Source organism: Polyodon spathula, chromosome 8, assembly GCF_017654505.1.
Source record: "Polyodon spathula isolate WHYD16114869_AA chromosome 8, ASM1765450v1, whole genome shotgun sequence".
NCBI classification, from domain to species: domain Eukaryota; kingdom Metazoa; phylum Chordata; class Actinopteri; order Acipenseriformes; family Polyodontidae; genus Polyodon; species Polyodon spathula.
This window is the reverse complement of record NC_054541.1, coordinates 37,776,589-37,790,973: the sequence shown is the minus strand read 5'-3', so window position 1 is coordinate 37,790,973 and position 14,385 is coordinate 37,776,589. Positions and strand designations below refer to the sequence as shown.

The window sequence follows — 14,385 nt, the reverse complement described above, 5'->3', positions numbered from 1 at the left end:
GACGCGAGAATGGGAGAGGCATGGGAAAAACCCGTCCATGGCAACATTTTTTTTTTTTTTTTTTTTTAATAACCCCCCCCCCACCCCCCCTTTGTTTGTTATCCTTCTGTCTCCTTTTTCTTTGTGTTGGTGTTGCAGGCAGCCAAGACAGGCTTCTCTCTTTCCTCCTTTTGTCCTTCAGTTGAAACGTGCATGTACTGCTGACGCATACTGTTCTGAGCAGTACATTGGTTTGATGCAGTGTTCTTGTGTATTAACACATCCATCCACCCCCTCCTCCTCCTCTCTATCCCCTCTAGGGGTTAATGAAGAATGCGTCCAGCTAGGGTAGGTTGCTTTGATTTGCTCCTAAAGATTTTTTTTTTTTTCCCCTGAAGGAGGAGGCAAGCTGAGAGCAGTCTGTCAAGTCCAAAACCTTGGAGCGTTTAAAAATATTTTGGCTCCATGTTGAAGATGCAAGGTGGTAGTAGATAGGCCACTCTGTGGGAGTGGGTTGCAGTGATTTAAGTGATGTATACTGTCTCACTGATTATATGTGTATTTATTTATTTTTTTCTCCCCTCTCCCCTCCCCAATTGGGATAAGCACAAATTGATGTTTCAGCTGCCAGAGGCAGAAGAGCAGGGATTGGTCAGATGGCTGCCAGTGTGACGTCATTAACTTTTGAGTGCTGACTTGGCTTCTCATTGACGACTGGGCAGTCTTTTGGAGACTGGGATGAAAAGGCTCATGCACAGAAATGCACCTTGTGAAGGAATAGAGGAATGAGGGAGTAAAAAATGTGGTGCTCATTTTAACAGATTAAGCATCATTAAAATGCAAAAGCAAGAGTTCCTTTCCTTTTTGGCATTTTGTTAACAACTACCTTTTCAGTTACTTCCGCAGGATTAAAATATGCTGCTTGTCGTGGGGTAGTGTGAAGAGCTGTTCATTTCAGCAGAGTATGGGCTGTATGCCCTTATGTATCCATTTAGCACTGTTAGAGAGTCATTTTACTTTCTAACTTTGTAAAATGGATCCCTTGTAGCTTCTGAAATGGGAATGAATAGTGCAGTGGTTAGCCCAGACTTCCTCGGTTTTCTGTCAGGATACAGATATCTTTTATTCTCAAACTAATTGTAATTGGATTTCTACATTTTATTAAATATAATATTTAAACTTTTACTGCTTTTTTGTTTTTAATACAGTTAACCTTAATGTCCTGTTCTATTTCTTTGAGGAACAGTATTATTCAGTTTCTGCAATATCCACTTAGCTAAATTTAAATTAAGTGTGTACAAGTCTGTCTGTGAAAGCTTCTATTTATTAGTGGCAAGATATTCCCTGTCTTTGTCTTAAGCAGTTAAATCCACCTGCTAGAATTTGAGTCTTTTGAATGATTAACATCTGGCATACATTTTGTAATCTCTATGTTTGTTAGTGAAGACTTCTATTAAACAATCCCAAATGTTGAACAAACAGTGTAGATCTGTGTGTGTGTGTTTGGGGGTCTTTGTTTTAATTAGTTTATTTATTAAATTTGAATTCAAACCTATGTACCATTTTCATTATAGTACCATTTTATAATGTACTCAACATAAGGAAGTTTATGACATTGTGCACAGGGACAAAGAAAAAACTATATAACTTTTTTTTTTTAGCAGACCTGTGTCTTGTGTGTGTTTTTTTTTTTTAAAAACACACAATACAGCAGTTGTAACCTTTCTTTACCTTTGAATGATGTGTGATATTGGGTTGCTGGATTTGTATCCCTGTTCCAAGCACTAGTGAATGGTGACGTTTTCCACAGGTTGGACTGAGCTCCCAGGCGGTAGGATTATACTGGATAATTCTACTTTGTCTGCCTTTTTTTTGGGGGGGGGGGGGGGGGGGTGTTATAAAAGATATTGTGTTAGTACTGCATCTCCAACCAAGCCCCACCCCCTTTTCACTGTATTTTTTCATATACCTTAGTCGTGCATACGGACAAATCCACTCGTTTTATCACCAAACTCCTCAATAATGCTATCCAAGTCATTATTTTATTACTATAATATCTCCAAAAAGCTCTGCGAATGTCAGTTATATTCTTTGAACGCTGGACGCGGAAGCAGCTGTCTTTTTTCTTTATGTCCGTGTTATCTCTGTGGTGCAGGGGCTATGTGTATTGCTCAGATCCGCCCCTTTTTTTCCCAGGCTTCTCTCGGCTAGTCTCACTCTGCCATTTGAAATGTTTTCTCAGCTTTTTCCAGAGAAAAAACGACTAGACCTGTACTTGACGTCTTTTTAATGATTTTGTACTGGGTCCGACATCAGACTGGAAAGGGAAAATTGCAATGTTGGACCTGGTCTGACCATAGGACCGCAAAGGGTTAAAATAAGTAGGCTTCCATTTAGACGCAATGTAGTTGGTTTTGTTGGTACAGTACTATATTTAACAGAAATTAATTCAGAATATGATTCTGAAAATATCACTTTCCAAGAGACGACACATGGACTGTAATACAGTACATACTGTACTTTTAAATCCGGTACGTATTGTGGCAGTATGTAAAATTCCCAATTAACGACCCAACAGCAAAATAAAATCAAAATGTTACTCATGCACAGAACTGCGTAAAACATAAAAGGCAATGCAATTTAGCGAAAGATTTAAAAAAAAAAAAAAAATTGTGTGTATGTGTGTGTATGTGTGTATATATATATATATATATATATATATATATATATATATATATATATATATATATATATATATATATATATATATATATATATATATCCGAATTTAAACAATACCCAAAGTCAGTATTCAAAATTGGAGAATATAGTGCTTAATGAGGCCCTAATGTCACAGTTCACTTGCAAATGAAAATGCACAAAAGCAACTAAAGTTCACAGATTTACAAAAAAAAAAAAAAATCAGTGTCTAAAACTGTTTAATGATTAACTGTTTTACATTATCGTAGCTTGTCTTGTTCTCTTTGGTTTTTGCTGTATTCAGTGTCGTATATCCGAGTGGTGACTGTATTAAACTTCTTAAGTACCAACAGGCATGTCTGACCATTTTTATTCAGGCTAGCAAAACTGTCACAACAGTCACGTCTATACAGCTGTATCTTCATATGGATATAACGTATTCCTTCGAATTTAAGGTGCAGCCCAACTTTCCCACTCTCAATTTGAGGAAAAAATCAGATCGCAAATAAAGATGCATTTACAATGAAACAACCACAATTACACTTGTAAGGAAATGAAGTATGGAGGCAGTCTGCGGCTGTCACACAGTATTAGTTATCTGCTGTTTCTCATTTCCAGTCGTGATTACTCTCATCTGTATTTTGGAATTGGTGACCGCGTTCTGATTGTGCCCAGTTGTAATATGGGAAATAGCATGCTGACAGCAGGTAACACAGACCACACTTATGCTTACATACCATTTATTTTTCAGTAAAAACTAGTGAGTTCATTCTGCTATGTTTACGATACTGCACACACCACAACAAGCACTTTGTCACATATTTTAGATATTTTCATTAGCACAAACAGAGCTAAATTTAGTGAATCGCTTTTTTTTTCTGCAGTCAAGCAAGCTGCAGTAAATTTAATTTCATTTCCTTAGTTTTCTCGGCAGTACACTTCCTCAAGTATTTCTGTTTTCTGCTTTCACTTTTTTTTTTTTTTTTTAATGGTCCGTTTCAGAAATAAACATTTATTTTCCCTTTAACAGATTAAATTACCGTGCCTGCTGCTTTGGCTGAAAAGATATCAGCTCATCATCTAACTGGGGAATCTTGAGCAATTAAATCAGCCTTAAACTCCTGATGGCTAACAATGTAACAAAATCTATTATGTCTGGAATGCAAGATGCAACAGACAAAAAAAAATCAGTTCATGTTGACTCACATCCCTCTTCCTCAACCTCATTAATATGCAAATGGTTGCATGTTATACTACGAAAACTACGGTTTGACATTTATTGAAATGGCTTGCATAACCCAATTGAAATAGAAAGCAATGTTAAATTATGAACAGTTAGAAGATTATGATACAGTAGAACATCAGTTATGATGACTCTGGGAATGGCGGTTGTTCGTAAATTTGAAATGACCATAACTGCTCTGCTGCCTCTGTCCTTTTTGTGTTTTTTTTAAATATTGCTGACAATTTCCCAATACAGTATTCCCATTGCTGAGGATGATACAGCGGTGAAGTTTTTAAAATGATTTTCAATGCTTTCTTTCAATTGAAAGTAACACATTTGTGTTTCCCAGTGCTTACCATTTTGGTAAGTTAACTTTGGGCTTTTTAAACTGGATTCTGACTGGATTGCACTGTACATATAGTTGAGTGATTTGCTTACTCCAGCCAGCAGTGGGGTGTTTGGTTGACCTGTCAGCTTGTAAGTTTTGTATTCGTAATACTACAGTATTTAAAACGTCCCAGTCACAAGGTTTGTTTTGAATTCTTGTTCAGGTCAGAGTTCGTGAAGAAGACCGCAATTCTGGAATGAATGTTTTCTTGCCATATATTTTTATGTATTTCTTTTTTTGTTACTCTGAAACATATAATAACATACTTTTTGTAACCTTTCAAAAAATAGCAATAGCTGTGTCTTACAACTATTGGTTAACCTATGTTTTTAATTCCAGTAATTAATACCATAATTCCAGCTAACCCAAATAGTAACTAATCAATGCCATTGTACCCCTCTATCCCACCCCCACTAATAAAACACATTCATGAGTTTTATTGTGCTACTGTAGGATAACCTTGAGCTGCTGCATAAACATCAAGCCAACCCATTTAACCAGAGTCATCATTTTAACCTAGCAGTTAATGTCATATCCATCTATTGAGATTTAAAATGTTTATATTGTACATGAATTAAGTGTATCCATTTTTTTTTTTTTTTTTTTAACTTGTACCTCAGGCAAGAATCTATTCTTGCCTACAGTTTCCATGCATGTCAATCAGCTTTTTACCATTGGTGTATTGATTTAACTGTCAAGTGACGCATTGGAAGTTTTCTATAATGTAACTCATTCATTCATTAATTCATAGAATATTCAAGATGAACAGAGTTATCAAATTACCAGTACATGTGATTATAAGAGACTAGCAGTGGTATCCTTAGTGAATGCTATATTTCTTTGAAGAGGTGTTAGACCCAGGTAGGCCTTATCATAACCTTGGGTGAAGCAAGCACAGGTTAAATCCACAAATATGGTAACATTTAAGAAATGTAAGTTGTAACTTGTTTTCACAGTCACAAAAATGAATACATTGCCTGAGGTTTAAAATAAATTATACTTTGTGTACGGTTAAAAAGTCTAAAAATGTGTTTCTTTTAAGATAATGTCAGAGGCAGTTGAAAGTAGAGTTGGCTGCAGAAGTACTCCCATATGCTGAATTGTAATTGAAAACAGAGCACGTCCCCAAAGCATTGTGCAGAGAGATGTGTATCTGTGGCAAATCTTCAGTGTTTTCAATGCAATCAAAGCAGAAATGCATCCAATTTGTGTCTTGCTGTCCAAGGGGAGTTTCTGAATGCACGCCAAGTCCCCAGATACATCAAACCTTACATGGGCAGATGAGTTTGGATGGCCCTTGATACACATGGTTTGCCTCTGAGAGAATGATACCATTGGGATCAGTTTTTTTTTTATTTAATAATGCCAACATTTAAAAAAATAATAATAAAAATAAAGTTAATGTATCTTTGTCACTACAAAGCCACATGCATTACATACTCATTGTGGATATCTGTTTAGCCATTTTATTTCATGGCACATCAATACATACTGATGTACGAAACATTAAACACACATTACTGTTAGGCAGATGAGGCAAGTAGATCTAGGGTAGAGAGATATTGTAGCTACGTTTTAATATATTCCACAAATTAAGTTTATTCCTTACAAAAGGACATTCTTATCTCCCAATGGCAGGCTTATTGACTGTGTGTGTGTGGCACCATTACTGTATTTAATAAATTATGACAAAGTTTGAAAGCAAAATATTTAAAATAAACTGCATTAAGGAAATCTGTATTCGTACAGCAAATTTGGGAACACCATGCTAGTAATTTAAACAAAACGACACAACTGAAATTGAAACGTTTGATTCAGTGTTTTACTCGAAGTTGTGACGTCATATTTTAATCTCAAAGGTACACAATAAATAGGTGAGCTTGGTACACAATGGTGGCGTTTCCATGCTTTTTTTGAAGACATTTGCTCAAAAAAAGTCTCTTGTAAAGTGCTTTTTTGGGGTTTCCGTTCGCTCAGTTTTTTACTTGAGTAAACCGGGCTTTTACCCGATGTCTTGCAAATGAATGGGAAAGGTGGGGGTTGATATGCAAATTAGTTATTTTGAAGATTACTAGTGAAATTTTGTGCATGTGGTTTCCATGCACAGGAAACTGAATCTAAGCTACTGTAATAATGCAAAATACCTTGTGCCTGGTTGGTTAATGTGTTTTACTGCTCTTGCCCAAATAGTTTTTCAAATGTCATTAGTGGGGTGTCATGTCGTTACTAGTGAATACTGTTTCAACTAATTTATCTTACGACACTTTAGTTAATTTTTAACTTGGAGGTATAACATGTAATTGACCAACAGGTATTGCAGATCACCATGGCTGAAATCTGGCAGAGACATTATATATATTTCCCTTTCATTCAGGCAATACAGCATATAGGGGATCAGGTGATGCTGCTTATACTACCCTGGCTTAGAAACCCTACCCGTTCGGACAGCTGACAACTGCTGAGGAAGCATTCAACACTACGTTTGAACAAATACGGGTAGTGGGCACTTGAAAGGGAGGTGGCAGATACTGATGAAATGCACTAAAGTGCAGCATTAGTTTGTTCCCAAAATTGCCACTGCCTGCTGTATCCTGCACAAACACTTGTCAACAACAAAATGAAGTGTTCAGGAATCAGTGGCTGCCTGTGAGACAGGTGGTGAAGGTTACCAGAGTTGCCAAGTCTCACGAGAGAAAAAAAAAAAAAAAGCGGCCTGCCTTTCAAATAAAGCCCAAAACAAGCGCAACCATATAGATATGCAAATTCCAACCTGCGACTTTCCAAAAAAAAAAAAAAAAGCCCAATCCTACATATTATCAGCGGACTGAGGAGGCTTGTGCTGTCAGAGATTCTCTCCTTTCTTTTATGTTGTGTTAGATTTACTGTTAAATATTAATGATGCAGACAAATAAAACATAATCAGTATGTTCATTTGGAATTTTTATTTGGTAAGTTCTGAGAGGGTATCAACAACTTTTTGGTATATATGTTGCGCTGTTTTGGGCGATCGAGCTGGCTCATGACATCCAGTTCACCAACTATATTTATTAACGTGGAGGGCACACAAGTTATCTTCGGACATAGCTGGGATCTGAGAAAGTATGGGAATTAATTCAGTTAGACATTTTAAGCAGCTCATTTGTTCTTCATGTTTAACTTTTTATAGCAAGGGTATTCTCAAACAGCTGCTTAATACTATAATAAGGGCATAATGCAGTTCATGGTAAGTGATTTTATACAGAACTGTAAACCCACAAGAGATATACAATATGACAGGCCAGACACAGCAAAAAACAACAATAAAAAAAGCCACCCATATTATCATTAAGATGAACTACACCACTGCTAACCATAAAACTGGCCATAAGCAACTTACTTTCTGCCATCATCACTGACCTGCTCCCTTGCAGTAATTCTAGTGATTGTCACTAAGGGTAAACAAGCTCATTTACACGTGACATGCGGGTTTCCATGCAATTTTCCCATGTGTTTCGTCATTCACAAGAGTAAATGAGATTTGAGTAACAACGTGCATTGCCATTTGACGTGTAAATTGCCCTGCATGGGAACCCCATGAATATAAACCAATAATTCTAGAAATGTAGTACTGGACAAGCTATGTATTACTAAAGTTATGGTAAATATAGCACATCTTTAGCAGTGTGAGCTACCTCCCCTTTTTTTCTTTGATAATTAGGTTGATTTCAATGGACTGTTGTAGTGTTTAACTGCGGCTAGAGCTGTAAATTGCATTCCCAAAGGTAGGTTAATATCTGAGTACTATTCTCTTCTGCCAAGCAGGCCCCACGTTTTTATATCTGGTCGTTTCCCTCCTATGCAGATGTGTCTTGTTTATTCAGTGGCTTGATTACAATGCGATTAACATTCAGTAAACGTGTGTTTTCATTATAGCTGTCGCTGTGCCAACAGACAGCTCTATAAAGGCACATTGTGAATGTTTCATGTTTAAAAAAAAAAAAGGCTGCAGAATCAGGCTCCAAGAGACGCTAAATCGCCTTGACTTTAACTGATGTAAAAATGTGATTGGTCAGGTTCGTACAGACCTCCAGGCCTGGGACGTGGCTAAATTTATCTTGGAATACAAGCACAGTAATCTTTAAAAGGCACTGAAATTTTAACCCTAATCCAGTCGATTAGTCACCAGTCACAAAACACGCATTGCAAGTGAGTGGATTCAGCAGTGTTTGTTTGTTTGTTTGTTTTTTTTGTTTTGTTTTTGTTTGTTTATTTATTTATTTATTATGTATTTATTTTTATTGAAATCCCAGAGTTATTGGTCACGTGTTTCTGGGAATTCCCAGGCAGGCTACAATTAGCTGTTTTTTCAATGCGTAAAGCACCCCATTACTCAGATTATCTGGAGCACTGATTACTACTGAATGACCGGTTTCTTTCTTAATCGCATTTTGGTAAATTTATTTTTCTTTAATTTATTATATGAATTACCATGCATATAATGTTGCACAGTGTACACCTTTTTCACCCATTGTGTTACTGCGTGTACTTTCATCGATATACACACAGAAGAAAAAAAAAAGAATCATTGATCTGCTGTAGAAGTATCGGTAAGTGCTGTGTGTGACATTAATTGGGCACAGTAGTAAGTTATATTGCTGCTTGTGGAATCTAATTTAGCTTCACGATAGTGAATAACATGTAAATTATTAGAGAAAAGAACTGTTAATTGGGGCGGGAGGTTTTGTACATTAATAAAGTACATCATAATTTTCAGATTGAATGCTTGCACTTTTTTTTTTTTTGGTTTCTGTCTAGTTATAGGCACATTTAACCAACCTTAACTGTTTATTTGGTCAGCTGATCAGAAGCAGAGAATACATTTGAAAATTGTATTGACGGTATTTTGTGATCCTTTTGAATGTTGAAAAAGATCAAGCCTGTTTTATCAGTAGTATTACATTTATACCCTGTTTACATGGCTTGGCTCTTAGAACACCTTTTTTCCTAGTGTAAACCCAGCCATCCTAAATGAGGTAGGCTTTCAGTGCGGGTGTGGTGAGCAGTACCCCTAGTGTCGTTGTCATTCAGCAAACTGCTTTGGAACAGGACACATAGAAGATTAAACTACTATTATGGAGTACATATTTATATCGCTAGAACATGATGAGAGTTAGCATAGCTTTAGCTTTAAAAAAAAAAAAAAAAAAAAAAAAGTTGGTATAGTATTCAGTTTATAACATCTTTGATATAATTCCTATTTTTAAACCCTTCTAATACAAATAGATTTGTTATAACCCCTATTTTCCAAATCCATTTCATATGTTGGGTTTTTGCTTGGATTTCAGGATTAAAACAGATTGCATGCGCTATGTGGGTCCTTTCTGGAATACATGGACAAGACGGTTGACACAGCACTGAACCTCTTTTAAGCAGTCTCCGGCTATGCCACTTGTTTTAGGAGACGTTTCAAATACCTTGGTTGATTTTTATTGTAGACCAATTAAGAAAGGTAAATGCAATATTGCTTCTACAGTAACAAGATGCAGCTATTGTACCTTGCACATATTCAGACACCAGCTTGAAGTCTGTTCTGCTGAAGAGTGAGACTTCCCCTTTAACAAGAGGTGGTCTCCCAAGGTAGAATTGACACATGCAGGACTGAATATTTAACAGACTGACACTGGAGTTCACTCAACATTTAATGAGTCTGTTGTGAAATGCACGGTTTAAGAAGGCTCACAGGGGTTCTCCATCCACCATTTCAGTAGAAGTGGTTTATAACAATTACCTTGCCATGAATAGATTTGGCGAGGTTACTGGAGTGGTATTAGTCATGGTCATAGTGACTGTCCTCCTGCAGCCCTCGCACCCCACATATCGTACAATGTAATGTACAATGCAAAATAGTATTGTGATATTGGAAATTGCAAGAGAATATATTCTGGGGTGGTCCATACATGGTGGGTGGGGGGGTGTGGTGGTGTGTTTTTTTTTTTTTTTAACAATATTTTTAGTTCAAGTTTTTAGAATTTGCATATTGAAGGACAAACAGCATAAAATATGAAGATAGTTGTACACAATTTTGCTGGCTCAAGCAAAATTGTACTGAAATACCCTGAGCAATATCTTTTATGGGCAAGTTGATTAGTCTACTGCAGAGAGATACATGAGTTGCAAATGTTGGACAGAAAAATCACCGCTGCTTTTTGGCTGTTAATGCCTGGACATGAGTGTCAGAGTACTGTTGGTCTTTTTTTTTTTTTTTTCTGTGAACATCGCTGTCTCGCTAAAAACCACAGTAACCAGAAGCAGGTGAAAAGAACATAATGGATCGAATAGTGCCCTTGCAGGATTCTGAATTAATGAAAGTATCAGATTTATAAAATTGATTGTTGTGGTCCTAGCCTTTGGTATGTACGTTGTAGACCTTACTGTACTGTGCCAGCAAGGCAAAACTGATATATAAAATACAGGCAAGTCCAATGCAAGCATGTCATGATTGACACTACCTGTTTGCAAGGGGGTTGTAAAGGATAGCAAGCCATGTCCATGCAGGAGGTGTTTGAATAGTGTAGCTTTTGTTTATTTTAAGAACCAGTGAAATTTTGGCCTTAAGGCTTTGAGATGCTTTTGCGTTTGTGTAATTTGTGAGACAGACCTGTGTGTCCTTACATCTGGATGATGAATGTCCAGTTGTCAATTGGCCTGCCCTTTATGCGCACTATTTAGTGAAATAAAGATTGGATTTGACAAGACACTGTCCTGGTCATGCCTTGCCCTTTGCGCCAGCACAAGTGTTACTGAGCAACTTCTTAACACAATTACTACCTAATAAAACTCTCACCTTACTTTCATTACAACTAATTTACATTGATTAATGAGCGCAGTTTTCCCAGCAGGCTGCAGTGCCAGAAGAATGAGAGGTAGGGTAGAATGCCGGCAACCCTAACATGCTAGTATGGCAGATCTGGTCAGTTCGAGTGGAACCAAGGAATGTGGCCATTGCTTTAAAAAATAAAAATAATAGAGTAAACTACAAAATACATGTGATGCACAATTGTGTGAAAAGACTTTAAATATTGATTTTAAAAATGAATTACCTTGCACTGTACACATACTACTCCATAAACACTGAGGCTGAAACCTAGGTTTGATTTGAACAAGTTTAGGAATAAGTGTAAAGGTTTAATTTAAACTCTAAACATCCACAAGTAGATTAGGTATTAGCAAACATTGGCATGTCTCAGTTCACTTTCTTGTTTTAGTTTAATGTCTCATTTTTCAGTATGTTCTGTGCATTCTGTGCCTCATCTGACCCACTTCTGCTATTTTTGCTTTTTGTATCTTCGAAACATTTGTTTTACTTTGAATATTTATAAACTGATTTACTTTTTCTCCCCATTGCTCATCCACTAAAAATTATTTTCAATTTAGTTTTTGATCAAGCTAGTAGTTTACTACACCCAGCATTTGGCACAGTGATCAGACTTTGATTGGCCAACATAATCAGGTCATAGTGTGTTTGAAGTGACAGAGAACCACATGAAAAATGATACTGTTTAATTGCCTTTAAAGCTCAGGTTATTTGGGTTAACAAACTTGTCAGTAGAACTTTCGAAGTTCATGTTTTTGCATGTGAAACAATCAACAGTGCTTGATTTCTGCGTGAAACTAAGTTATATTATTTTTGTTCAGGAGTCAATTCTGTATAATGTACATTTGTTAGCTTTTGCTATTTTAAGCCATCAAATTAGACAGTACAAGCCATAACTAAAAGTATAGTCAACAGTTTGTGGTTGGATTGTTTTAGTAAAAAGAACTTTAATGCTAATTTTAATCGAACTATATGAGTTGTACCGAGTGTACAGTACTGTATTAGGGATGTGGTTTTGGTACATTCTTATGAACATTTAAATGCTATGCAGTTATCGGCGTTTAAATGAGATCTACACATACACACTCTTTTTATATTACATCTTGATGTATACCGACAGCCCTGGTTAGTATTTTCCACGCAAAGAATCCCTAATTAAGCAAATAACATTTTAACATCGCAAAGACTGAACTACAGTACAAAAAAAAAACACACTTACACACCAAAGTATATATTAAAATGAGTTCTGTCACTCAATTCAAATTTTTAAACCGTTCATTTATGGGCATAGTTGATTAACCTGTAAAGTAAATCGATAGATTCATCCGTGCACATTTTTAATAACGCTAACAATCTTGTAGCGACTGTCCTGCATGTAATTAAAAAAAACAAAAAAAACACCAATGGGAATTTGGTCTTTTTAAAAGCGTTTTGTTTTATTATTTTTCTTCGTAAATGTCTGTATGTATTTCTATTGCGCTATTGTGCTGGCCCTTTTTTTTTAAAACCTATTGACAGATTTATGTAGATATCAAGGACTTTTTGTAAAAGTGTACTGGTAAATGAAAATCTATAAATTTGCACTTATGCGTTCTCTGAATTTTAATATTAAAAAAGTCATTTTAAAATCATATTTTACATATTCACAGTTGCCATCTAGAATTATGTTTATTATGGATGTTTTCCTTTTTAATGCATTCAGTTACTCCACCCACAGTATTTCTGAATGATTTTTCAATTAAAATAATGAAGCATTGAAATTATTGTGTTTTAGTGGCACAGCCATTTTGTTTGGCCTTGATTCAGTGGTATTAAGACTTCTACTTTGACTCAGTCGCCCATGGTAACTACATTTGAGCTTTGGTCTGCAAAAGAATGTGTTGATAGGTGTTTGCCTTCATGTTCAGGAGTCTAGACGTGCCCAATCACCATTCAAATATCTCTTGAATCTTCATGTGAACTTCCGGATACATCATACAACGCTTAATCTGTTGCAGCACCACTGCCCTGAAGGTCTGTTTTCTTGTTTGCAACTTGCTGAGCACAGTTGCTCTCAGATGTACTCCATCTCCTTCCCTCTCCCTTAAGGAAACCTGAAGCAAGAACAGAATGCTGACAGGCAGGGGCTTTCTCACAATTATTGGAGAAAACTGCAAGCGTTAAGCGTTTTTTTTTTTTTTTTTGCATATATCTCGGTCATTTCCCCCTGATTGACTTCTGGTTCATATTGGTAGCAACCCAATGACATTTCGAATTGGTTAGCAACAGTGCGTCCTGGAAACTCCTACGTAGCAGGACACAAAAGATGAAGTCAGTGCTTTCTTTCTTGTAACTTTTTTTTTTTTTTTTTTTATCAAATAGTGTTCAATTGTCCTTGTTAGTGTTTCCAGAAAAAGCGAATGCAGAAATCATTTTAAAACATTACATCAGTCTAGTTTTCAGGGCTTTGAGTAGGCAAGAGGGGTTCCCTGCCTCACTGTTGTTCGAGACGTAATGCTTTGATGCATTTAGACAGTAAGCCAGTGACAGCAATTATGTTAAGATCTATAGCATATATCAGACTTATTTACAAGGATGAATGACAGATGAGCATGATACTAATGTCAGATTTGTGTATTGCATTTAAAATGAATGCACCTTTTAAAGCCTATATGGATGTATATATATCATCTAATTTTAAATGCTAATTAAGTTGCCTCCTTTTCATCCTACTGTTCTGACCTCAATATCGCTGCCCTTCCTGACTACAAATCTAAAATGGAACACAGATATATATATATATATATATAATATATATATATATATATATATATATATATATATATATATATATATATATATTAATATACACACACACTTCTGAAGCCATTGTTCAATTCCTTTTCTAGTTCAAATTTTGGATTCATTAGAGAAACCAATATAAAAAGCCATCTTATTTATAAATGCCACATTGTCCAAGTACCACTGACATTCCTCACTGTCACACAATTTACTGTTTAATTTTACTTTCACATTAAAAGGCAATGTTAATAAAGCCATCTTACTTAAACGTAATTGATATGTCAGTGAGGTAACTGTTTGATATGAAAGTTGACCTGACCAGGGTTATCTGCATAATTCTCAGCCTGTAGCCAATATAGAAAAACCAAGTAGTACGGTAGGTTTTCTATTTGTATTTGTACCATGTATATGGTTAAGGTTTTTGGGTGATTTTGTAGTACTGTAGATAGTGAAACTGGT

At 36.0% G+C, this 14,385-nt stretch overlaps 1 protein-coding gene across 1 annotated transcript in view; it reads left to right on the top strand.

Annotated features, from left to right (window-relative positions):
- Nucleotides 1-14,385, top strand: part of LOC121319906 (staphylococcal nuclease domain-containing protein 1-like) — a 203,609-nt gene that overhangs the window by 99,795 nt on the left and 89,429 nt on the right. The gene's annotated exons all lie outside the window — the stretch shown is intronic.